At 42.9% G+C, this 12047-nt stretch overlaps 1 protein-coding gene across 3 annotated transcripts in view; it reads left to right on the forward strand.

Moving 5' to 3' along the window:
• Positions 1 to 585: 585 nt before the first annotated feature.
• The window catches only part of RAI1 (retinoic acid induced 1), a 529708-nt gene continuing 518246 nt past the window's right edge, over positions 586 to 12047 (forward strand). For 2 of the 3 annotated variants that reach the window (XM_069210068.1, XM_069210071.1), the window contains exon 1: positions 587 to 1088. The gene's annotated coding sequence lies outside the window, so the exon portion shown is untranslated. Of the gene's footprint in view, positions 1089 to 12047 lie in introns of all 3 variants that reach the window. The other variant, XM_069210069.1, reaches the window with a different exon arrangement.

Genomic DNA, 12047 nt, shown 5'->3' on the forward strand with positions numbered 1-12047 from the left:
TTCCTTATCACTGTTTCCGAGCACAAGAGACAGAAAAATACACAAAGGGGAAAGAGCGCAGAAGAATAGAAAAGACATCACAAGTGAAGAAAACAGGAACCAACAAGAGTGAGATAAAGGGGCCGGGAATGTCTGATAGTGGACTAAATTGGCATGAGGATGATTGGAGACTACGCACACATTTAACAGCAGTTACCGTACATACATCAATTAAGTTGGCCACTCGTAAATAGTACCTAAGACTACTGACTGTATTCTTCCACCTCCAATGGGTGCTTGCATGAAAGACTACGACTAGAGCGCTCTGTAGCGATTTCTGATGGTTGATCCATGCTTCTCGATACAGTGTGCTAACAGAATACATTAGCACATTAACCCCAGACCTACTGGCTTTGCCATTGCTTGGTTGTATTTGCAAAGGCAAACGTTATTCACTTCACAAGCCTTTGCGCTCTTCCAGTGATTTCGGATTTGTTATTGCAGTTTAATAATTAGACGCTAGGTGGTGGTGTAGGCCTGCTCAAAATAGCTACATGCCCTTCCCCTCCAGGCTGAAACATGAGCTTTTATTTCCTACATTCAGCCATGCCTCTAACTTTTTTCTTTCTCCCTGCTGCTTTCCCTTTCCAGAGGTAGGGCTAGCATCCTGTCTGCGTGAGCACCGTGAAAAGGAACCGTGGAGCTGTAACTCCAGAAGGCGAGGCCTGGGGCCTTATCAAAGCACAGACCAGCAGCATTCAGTGGCCGGCAGCAATGCAGGCTCTGTAACCTGTCAGTCTAGCTCCTCGCTCTGCCTCTTTCCACTCTCCTCCCTCTTCCTTCCTCTCTCTCCACCTCGCTGCCTCTGGGCAGCGCCGCCGTCCCTCTTTGACACCAAGTGGGAGTGAATCTAGGAGCCTCTTCCGCCGTCATCGACGCTTGCTGGGGAATTGAAGACACGGAATAGCTTTGGAGGAGCCGGCGTCGAGGAAGAAGGCAGGACAAACGAAGGCATAGGCTGGGATATCTTTCTCTTCCCAGGGCACAATGGCCGGCCCTCCTGCGACTGTGGTGACTGCAAAGGACAGGAGCGGAGGCCCCAGGGAAAGGTAAGCACCAGCGGCGAATGTCTGCCAAGCTTAGGCAGGTACAGAGCGTGCCCAAACAGATAACGTAGCTTTAAAGTAAAACAACTCTTTCCACTGGAGGGGATTACGGTCGGGTAGGCTAGGTTTGTCTCTAGGCTACGTGGCGTTACATTGTTAATCAAAGTGCTAACATAAACCCCAAGTGGCCGTACTTGAATACTTTTTAGACAGTTCGAAGAAAAATCAACGCATTTGAGCCATAAATCACGAGCTTCTGGTTTCCGGAAGCAAAAAAATCCGACCGCTCGTGTAAACAGAAAGGAGGTGCTCGAATGCACGACAGATGTTCCAGGAGGGTGACCACGTCCAGAGCAGTCTCCCAAGAGAAGGCCCGGAATTGAGAGCATCGAAAGATAAGCACGTGTTTTGGGTGGGGTTCAGGTCACTCCAGGTGTGGGAAAGTCGCATGGCTGGAAGCTGCGTTTGTGGTGACTTTCGGCATAAGCAGACGTGCATGCTGCTGCGCCTGTCAGCCCGACCCGGCTTCTGCTCGAACATGGGCCTGAGGCTAAAGGCTTCTTTGTTTTCTTTTGCTTCACTGGTAGCTCCGTCTCACGCTCCGGGACAGCCAATGGGGGCGCTCGTTGTAGGTATGACCTGGTTTCACGCGCCAGTGTTCTCACTGCTGATTAGCTCATCTCAAGGCTTGTTTTCACCTTGCAGACGTGCCACATTTCTGACAGTGCAAGGGTCACCGGTTTGTTGTTAGGGAAAAAAACGAGTTTTTTCATCGGATACCTGAGGTCCCAGAATAGTTTAACTAGATAAAAACGACCAAACAGTGTTTTTAGCAGTATTTTAACGTTTTAAGCTTAAAAATTCAGATGCATAGCTCGTAGATTTGACACCTGGCCATTTTTATACCAGCATGATCGTTTTCATGTTCCTGCCAGCATAGCCGACAAGTTAACAGATTGCGTATGTGTGACATTTCCACAGTTTCAGTGTACTTGTGAGTGACATTCTACTGCCAGATGCGTGACACTTCTAGTGACACCTTCTCACGAGTAAAACCAAGAACTCGGGAAGCAGGTTGCTAAATTGAAAAAAAAACTTGAATGTTATAAAGAACATTTCTTATGGATTGTCTCATTAGTCCTAAAACATATATTTAACTAACGTATTACTTATATATTCTTGTTTAAATTATAATGGTGCCCTAAATATACGAGTTCTATTTTATACTGCAAAACCGCAATCTGATTTTTTCTTAGCTTGGTGATTAGTTCATGTCAGATTTGCTGCAATTTCATCAACATATAATGAGCACCATTAGCTTGCTACTTTAGCTATGCATTACTTTGTTAATACATTGTAAGGGTGTAGCAGTATATATATATTTTTTTCCTCTAAAAGATGCTGCCGTGAGGTGTTTGAATAGAATTCGCCCCCAGTGCTGAACTGACCTCTGTAAGAAAGTTAGTTCGAAACTTTGTCCAGCGTGACCTAACCATGCTTGCTGTGTGCTGTCGATGCTGCTCAGGGATTGTCTTGCTGTCAGGCTGGTCTCTGTGGCAAGCTGACTAGCCTCCCTCGGAACGGATGCCCGGCCAGAGTACAAAGGCTCGCTGCTCTCTGTGCTTGTGATACTTTGCAGTAGCACTGAGACCAGAACACGAACAGAGCTGGATGACGGAGCAAGTTGAACCATGTTATTTGCAATTTCTATAATGTAAACAACTGCTGGGCCCAGGCTTAGATCGCAATAGCAATGCACCTCTCCTCAAACTGGGCCCGGCTCACACTGAATATGCTGCTAAGAAGTGAACCACCACCCCTATGACTCAATCGGCTGAAGTGCCTCATCAGATATGGTAGCAAGCTTGCTGATAATGCGTGGCCTAGCACTGTAGTGCGGTGATGCGGACACCAGCACTAAAATGTGTTATTCTAACTGCCAGTGCGTAGCACTTGGCAGGGCTCTGCCGATACAAAATTAGGAGAATCACCTAAAGCAAATATTTTTCCTCTCTATTAATGTATAATTTAAATGGCAAATATAAGCGTACACTCTTTAAAATGTGTTCCACAGCTGCCATAATAATCTGCAGACTGATAATTAAAGTAAGTAAACAAAGACAGAAAGGCCATGTTAAGAATGACAGCAAGCAATTTCTTGCCAAGTTCTGCTTAACTATCCAGTGCAGACATTTGTAGGATCAAACTGGAACAGTTGGCAGTATTTGTCCATGGGGTACGGTGGTAACCCTGCCTACTAACATGCTGGAGCTCGAATGAGGGTGAAGCTAGATGTGTAAGAGGGTGATCCCATCAGGACGGTGAAAAATATCCTTTTGGGGCATAATGCAGGTTGGCAAACATGGGCAGAGTATAAAATTCTTTGAAGGCACGTTAAATTATAAGAGGGTGAATATCGTTGAAAAAGAGGGTGACACTAGACATATGAGAACGAGTTGACAGGCATGTACGTCCATGGTAGAATCAATGGGGCATCCTGATAGGAATCCTACTTTTTTATAATTACTACTCACCATGTTGATAAACAGAAAAAAAAATTCCTTTTGCATTCTGCAACGTGTAGTCCTTCATCTTAAAATGGGATAAATAGGCTCTGCAGGTCCAAAAATGCAAAGCAGAAACCTGGGCAGAATAAGCTTCTCATGGATGGACCTGGGAAACTTGAGACCTATACAAATGAACCTAAGGTTAAGCTCTCCTGAACACTTCCGGCCACGATGTGCTAGACAACAAGGCTAAACCACACAAGAAAAGTTCTGTACAACTTATAAGACAAGGTTTCTTGACCATTACTTTCCTTCTTCATCTTGTCAAGGAGGGTAAGGTTTCCACAGTTCCCAGATAAAGATACACGTCATTTGTTTATGTTTTGTGATTCTGGAAGGGCCACAAGCTGGTACTTCAATTACATTTTGTGTAAAATCATCTGGATTATGTTTTTTAACATTGCAATTCTGCCTCTTCTTGCTTCAGTAATCATCTAGGACTGGTTTTGACGTATGTAAAATATTAATATTTTGGTATTCCTGAAAATAATACCTGTCTTTTTGGCCGCACGTTCTGTATGCAGGACCTTTGGTTGGATTCTAACCACCTTGTGAGCTTACCATCAGATCCACGAGTCAGCACACAGAGTGTGGATTAACAAAAAAATCAGAGGAGTAAGGACTTTACGTCTTCTTTTGTGGGAATGGGTAGAACCTGAAGAATTATGATACGTGCAGCTGTTGAAGCATTTTCCAAACACTCTACCTCCCACTGTAAGTGAATACATGTTACTACACTGGTCGAGAAATTATTGTATCTCTGAAGGCCTCACTTAGCTTCTACATTTGGAAATTTAAGACTATACATTTTGGTTCCATGCCTTTAGCCTTTTGCTACTTTTGGCCAATTTTCGACCTTTGTCCTTCCACACCAGTGCCTGAAAGTGAAATTTAACGTTCAATGTTACGTTGCAATTATTCGTAGGACTCTGTGTTTCAAACAGAATTGATTCCCTTTGGATATGCTAACCGTCAGCTCGTGACTCAGAGGCGAACCGAGCATCAACATATATTTGGGCATCAACACTTGCTACCTGTCAGGGGCAACCCAAAGAGAGGGGCCTCGGATGGTGATCTCTTGCTGCAATGCAATAGGAAGTGTGGTGGCCCAGGCAACTCTGTTTCTGGGGTCTGTGGTAGGAAGGAAAGCCATGAAAATTGCCTTGGTTCAGCACCACAGGTTCTGGTGCTCACAACCTTCCCCCTGAGCTCGATTGATCCCCGACCGTTATCCATCATTCCTCAAGCCCCTTTGTCGGAGCCATGCTGAGTTTGTAATGTTTGGTTTAAGGCCATTTTCCTTTTAATTCTTGAAGAGTCAATTAAAAAAAAAACTAATCGAGGATGTACTTCATATTGATTAGTTATTAATGTGTTCAAGGAATACAACTGGCTATATTTTGACAGAACCAAAAATACAAAAAAGTCTCAAACAGATTGGGAAAACAGAATGGAGATACATATTTTGTGAAAAACAAATACAGCCTAGCATTTGTTAGAAGTTTTTTCGTTCACTATCACTACGTGAGGTCTTCTTTTTGAAAGGTATTTAAGGACTTATGAAGAAGGACATTTTGAGACAGAAGTGAAAGACTCTTGTCTGTTTGTTGGCTTTCTTGGAAGTGAGGGGTATTGCACCTATGAGTGATTAAAAAAGATAAACCCTATCACCATTTTGTCAAGAAAGATAATTTCTCTTGTAAGTAGCAATATCTAGCAGGTATGTTTTCAGGCGGATTCAAGTGCAACCCTTGGTTTCTACCTTCTGGCACCCATTTTTGAATCCACCCGTGTGGTGCACCTGGCTTGAGGTGATATTGGCACTAGTCAGATAAGAGGCAGGCATCCTGTTTGGTAGCATTAGCTGGCGAGGAAAGTGTGTCTGTAAAGTAAATTCACTTCTTTTTCCCACTGATTCTTCCACATCATTTTAGAAAGAGTGATATGGGGAAATGAAGAGTGTGCAATTATAGAAATCGTTTTTTATTTATGACAAGGGTATTCTTTGGAGATCTGTCTCCCCTTATCTTTACCACCAGGAAATGATCGTGTTCACTGCAATTGTCTTCTTCACATTTCACTTTAAAAAAAATACCTTATATCAATCACTACATACCCTCCCATAATGTCTCCTTTTTTAAGATAGTCTGTATACAACATTAGTTGCTGCACAATTTCTTCTGTCAGCCACGTCTTGCTTGCTTTCACATTGTAGTGCACAAGGCCTTCTGAACTGCTCCCGTTGCTCCATGATGATTGCTATAACTGTTTAGTCTTCTTGTTCCTTCCTCTTGCCTGCAAGATAATTTTCTGATGTTTTTTCTTTCTGCATGCTCAAATCTTCCTTACTCCCTAGGCCATTACTACTCTGTCTGTGCTTTCCTATCTAACCTGATTCATCGCATACTTCCTCTCCATGTCTACATCAGCTGTAGATGTAGATCACCATTAGGCCACAGTTCTTCCTGTGATTTTGATTTGTTGATGATATGATCTGGTAAGATGTCTTCAGTGAATGGATTGAAAATACTAAAACCATGCCGCATTGTCACAGATTCTGCTATGATTTTGTCTACCCATTTTTTAGAATATGATTTGTGTCTTTCTGCTTTTTTCACAAATACCCCTTTCATATTATCATTGTTGCAAAAAGGACATCATCTCCTTCTACCTCCTCTGGCCTAGCCAGGTAGCAGAACACGTGCAGGCTGTCAGTGCTGAAATGGTTTATCAAAACTGCTTTTAATCTCTTAGGAGTAAATCCTCTCCATCACTAGCCTCAGTGTCTCTAGGCAAGACTCCTTCCAGACGTTCCGTGCAAGTGTTGTGTCTCCTTGGTTTGCCATAAACGTGTTTCATGATAGTACCTGAAGAGCAAGGCAGTTGTTGTCATTTCTTAGGGTGGTAGGGATTTTCTAAGGTGGCAATCAGACACAGTGGTTGTAAGTGCTGCTTCAGGGGTAAGGTGATTCTTCACTTACCTCTTCTAGAGTAGTTTATTTTTTCCTAGCCCAAAAGACACGTCTCACTTAATCAACAGTATTTCCTACTGAACAAGGTTGGTGCTAGAAAAGTTATGTGTCTTCCCTTATTCACCCATCATCGTTGTGTTTTGTGTGTGTGGGCAGATGCCATGGTGCTCTTCTACTAACCACAGGCTTGAAACTTTTGGGTGAGTAGTACTTGGAGCCCGATTCGATCTTAAAAGCTCGAATTCCCTCCATTTTTTTTTTTTGCTTATTTACGTCCCCTACTGATTGTCTTCAGTTGAAGAATTGACGTGCAAATTATAAAAAGGCAAACAAAGGATAATCGTTATTGACGGCTCCTAAACGAAGCAGCTTAGGGATAATGAAAAGTATTGTGTTGAGAATATACAATGGCAACTTCTAATGGCACTGCACACAAAGTTCCATCTGTACATTGAGGTTTAAAGGGTGTCACAATTGCACAGCAGTGCTGGTGCTTCTGAATATGGTGGGCTGTGGTACCTTTGAGAATATTCCAGGTGAGGTGGTTCTTCTGGACATTTCTATTGAATGTTTTCAGGGAAGAGGTCCCCCTTAAGCCAGAAGAGGGGCATTCCAACTCAGCAAGACTAGAAGATAAGCAACATTTTGCAGGTTGCACAGAGGGCTTAAGGATGGTGCTGGGCGAAGGAGTTGAGAGGGTGACCTTTCTTTTTAAAGCATGATAGTCTGTGTGAGCGAGGGTCTGAACCTATGGACCCACTTGAATACGTGTGATGAATGTGTAGAGGACTTGTTTTTTTACATTGAGCCTGTAATGTCAGATTTGTGAAAGAAGAGGGTGAACAATGAATGGGTGACAAATTTGAGTACTTCCAGTAACAATGTGTTGTGCAGGGGACCAATAAGGATTCTCTTGCATTAGTCCAACTTTCTGCGGACTAGATATTGTTCAAGATCTTGGCTTAATAGAATTCAGTGTATGCGGGCAGCCTTTGCACTTGATGACTAGGTGATGGCCAGCAGTGGTTATGTCGGCAATGAAAGTTGAAGAAAGCTTGTAATAGTTGAAGTACATCACCAAATTTATGATGGAGAGGAGTTGGCAGGGAAATACCTGGGGACAGGAGTTGAAGCTTTCTGCTATGGATGAATGGAATTATACCGGTTTTGTCTTTTTGTTGTATAATGATGGCCACCACTCCATAGAAGCAGTCTGTGGAGTGAACTGGAGTGGAATATAGCTAGGTCCTGGCTTGATGTTAATTTATTTTGAAATAGTGCCAGTTGTTTCTAAATGCAGTGCTTCATAGGGCTTGGCAATAAATTCAATCTTCATTGCTTCGACCCTAATTGGGGGAATAACTTGCAGTGCAGTCTTTGTGGATCCAACTCATTCCTGTGGCCTGGCAGCCCGCCAGGCATGCTTGCAAACTTCCCAGCTGTCCTTCTGCCTAGTCTCAGGCTATTTCTCATTCTCGCACTTAAATTAAGTATCATGTCTTATGGAGGGTGGAAAGAAACCTTTGAGATTTATTCCCTCAGGCCTGCTTCATCTCTTTGCACCCTTCCTTTCTGCATGCTCAGATCTTCCTTACTGACTACTCCCTTACTACTCTGCCTGCACTTTCCTGTCTATGCTGATTCACCCTGCACACTTCCTGTCCATGTCTACATCACCTGCAGATGTAGATCACAATTGGATTACAGTTCTTCCTGTGTCTTTGATTTGTTGATGTTCACCATGATAGGATCTGGTAAAATGTCTTCAATAAATGGATTGACAATACTAAAACCATGTTGCTTTGTCACAGGTTCTGCTATGATTCCTTCTTCCCATTTTTAGACCTTGATTTGAGTCTTTCCTCTTTTTTTCATATATACCCCTTTAATATTATCATTGTTGCAGTTGGACATCATCTCCTTCCATCTCTTCGGGCCTAGCCAGGTAGCAGAAAATGTGCATGCTGTCCGCGCCCAAATGGTTTACCCGAACTGCTCTTTATCTCTTAGTAGTAAATCCTCTTCATCACTCGCCTCAGTGTTCTTCGGGAAAGACTCCTTCCAGAAGTTCCATGAAACCATTGGTAGCAAAGGTAGCAACAGCAATTCAAAAGGGACTCCTATCCAGATTCTCATAAATTCTCGTACATGTAATCTAATTTCTTTTACACAAGCCTGGTGATGTCATACTTGGTAAATAATGGATTTATCTGTGAACATATTCCTTCATCCTAGTGATAATGGATCCTTCAGGACTGCAGAGAATCTATATATCTGTTTGCAAAAGATGTACACTTATGCACCTCACTACGTAGTAGCACTTAAAGTAGATAGGCACATTTGTTGTAATTGTTGCCATTTCTGTGTATTTACATATACACACATAACATACCTTAAACTCATTTACAGTTGCCAACACAGTCACCTTTTTCCATCTTGTTCACTGGTGTCCAAGTGGTATATTTCAGTTGTCCTACAACCTTGGGCCATCATATGACAGATCTCTGATTGACCACAGACCTGGCATAATTCATGTCTGGAGAGAAAGGCCATTGCCACATCTCGGGTATCAAGACGTCCAGATCAACCTTTCATAGATCCACTCTCCTGACTAGAGAAAACCATCCTCAGACTAGTACATCCTTGTGTAGAGCTTAAAACATTCTTACACAATAGGACCATATTTTGGTGAAAATGGGATTTGTTTTTACAGTAGACCATGAGATTTCTAATCACCAATCCTCATCCCTTCACTTGAAATTAACATCTTATGAGCTTCAAGCAGTCCGTAATTTCTTGACCTGCCTAAATTGTCTTATTTTCAGGGGTCGTGCATGAGTTTTCCCAGCGTGGTCCTGATCTACAAGGTCTCAAAGCCAATCAGTGGCGAAATCACAATAGAGAACAAAAAAATGACAACATCATCAAATGTTGACCCACTCAGAATTCTTTAATTTAACTTGACAGTTTTTCTAAATCTTTAATTTCATCTTCATAGATGTCCACGACTGGAACCCCTTTAGCACACTTTTTATTTCCCCCAACTTTCTTCAATTTCTGAGGCCTCCTAAGCCAGTAATTAAGGGCCACATATTTAGGTCTGAACATCTTATTCATTCCAGGACCTTTATAGTCCTTCTTTTTTCCTTTTCCTTGAAAAGAGTTGTGCCAGATAGCTGCCAAATGCCCTTTCCTGTTATGACCGGTTAGGAAACTAGCCCCTTATTGAGCTATGAGTCCCTAAATGTTGAGATCATAGCTTGGTTGGCTCGAGATTAGATTGAGTTAACTCTGTTTTCCTCTGCCTTCCTGCAACGGCTACTCAGAAACTCCAGGTGGTTTAGAACCAGCCACGCCCCATCCATATGGGCGAAGGGGCCACATCCCTTCACGTTTTCTCCGGAGAAGAATGTCTGCCTGGAAGAGTAAAGGTCAGTATGAGGGACACTCTTCTTGTTCAGGTCAGGCAACCAGGAGCTAGACATGTGCTAAATGCGCAAGATCCTGGCTGCTTGAGCTGAACTTTGCCAGGCTGAGGATTTTCCTGCTCTGTGGGCGTAACCTGCTCAGCCTGGCAAAAGTGCCCTGAGGCCCTCTCCCTTGTGATGAGGGGAGCATCATTGATTGCCCTGGACCTGGACGCTTCAGTTTTAAGCCCTGAAGTGCCCAAGGCTGAGGGTCAATCAGTGATTCCTCGTCACAGAGTGGGGATGGGTCAGGAAGGCTCACTGAACGCATCCCACTCTGACTAGTGAGGGGAGGCAGCAGTCCTGGGACCTCAGAGGCTTTCTTCTCCAGGAGCTGCAGGGCAAGTAAGTTTTATGTTTTTGAATGTTTGGTGCATGTGTGTATGTATCAATGTGGTGCATGTGTGTATGCATAAATGTATGAAAAAATTGTTGTGAATGGATGTTTGTGTGTGTGTGCATTTGTGAATACAAGTGTGTGAGTTGGTATATATGTGCGCATGTGTGACCCTCCCGCCCCCCTCCCTGCCAAAATTACTGCCTGCCAACGTTCAGAACGCAGCTGCGCATCTTGTTTTAAGTGCATTTAAACAAGCCCACTCTACTCCTTTACTAAAACGCCTTTATTGGCGTCCCATTAAGTATAGAATACAATTTAAATCACTGCGTTTAGTTTTTAAACCCTTAAAAGGACATGCTCCTTCATTTATTTCTAAACAAATACAGATCCTCTAGGAAATTGAGATACTCTTCTGCCAAAGTCTTATAGGTGCCAATAATAGGAAAACCTAGAGCAGAACACTTCTTTTTAGGTCGAAGACTGCCAGACAATACAGGTGTCTCGTATGCTACAGACATCTTGGAACATTCAGAAAGCTCTCCTGGAAATTATTCCACTCATTGCTTACCATTGGCTTTGTGGTTTGCGACTCACTTTTGCTTGCTTTGTATTTGCTGGCTTTATTTGTTTAGGACAGTCCAGTTTGAGTTTGTCCCTTTCCTAGAGCATACCCTCTTTACTGTATTCTTCCACAGTGCTCGCTTTCTGTAAAGAGGGTTGTAAATCTTGTTTTTATTTTGTCACATTTGCTGTGCATTCAAAAACAATGGTCAAATATCAAGTTGACGTCAGAATGAGATGATTTATGTGACAGTTACTCTGAAAACAATGTGTTTTTCTAGAACACAACAACATTTAAATGCCTGTAAATGAACTGTGCAGAGATTCCAGAATATATCAGGATTAGGAAAGCAAAAATGAAGCAATTTTCTGTAATACTGAAGTGTAGAAACACATATTTTAATAAAATCAAAACAAATCAATACACTAGGTGATGATAATTCCACATATCATTTGTGCTATGTATACTTTATTCAGTACAACTGGATGTGTGTGCAAATGTAATGGACATTTCAATTGAAAATGTGGTGTCTGTAATGGCAGTGTGCTACCACAACATGCACACTCCAATTTACGCCACTCCACTCTACTCTGTACCACTCCACAGCATTGTACTCTGCACCATTGCAGTCTACGCCACTGCACTCTACTTAATTACTCTACCCCTCTCTATTCTGCACCACATTACTCTATGCCAGTGCACTCTATTCTGCACCACTGCCCTCTACAACACTCCAGTCTAGGTCACTCCACTCTGCTCTGTACTACTCCACTCTACGCCAATCCACTTTATGCACCTCTGCAGTCTATGCAACTGCACTCAAGACCACTCTGGTCTACGCAACTCCACTCTTCCCTGCTCTATATGCCACTTCACTCTACTCGGAAATAATCTACTCTACGTCACTGCACTCAACACCAGTGCACTCCACTCTGTGTCACTCCACTACCCACTGCACTCTACGCTGCACCAGTCCACTTTATGCCACTCTATTGTACACCAGTCCACAACACTGTAATCTACACCAAGGCATTCTACACCGCTCCACTCTGCA

Source organism: Pleurodeles waltl, chromosome 10 (genome assembly GCF_031143425.1).
Source record: "Pleurodeles waltl isolate 20211129_DDA chromosome 10, aPleWal1.hap1.20221129, whole genome shotgun sequence".
Classification (NCBI taxonomy): Eukaryota; Metazoa; Chordata; class Amphibia; order Caudata; family Salamandridae; genus Pleurodeles; species Pleurodeles waltl.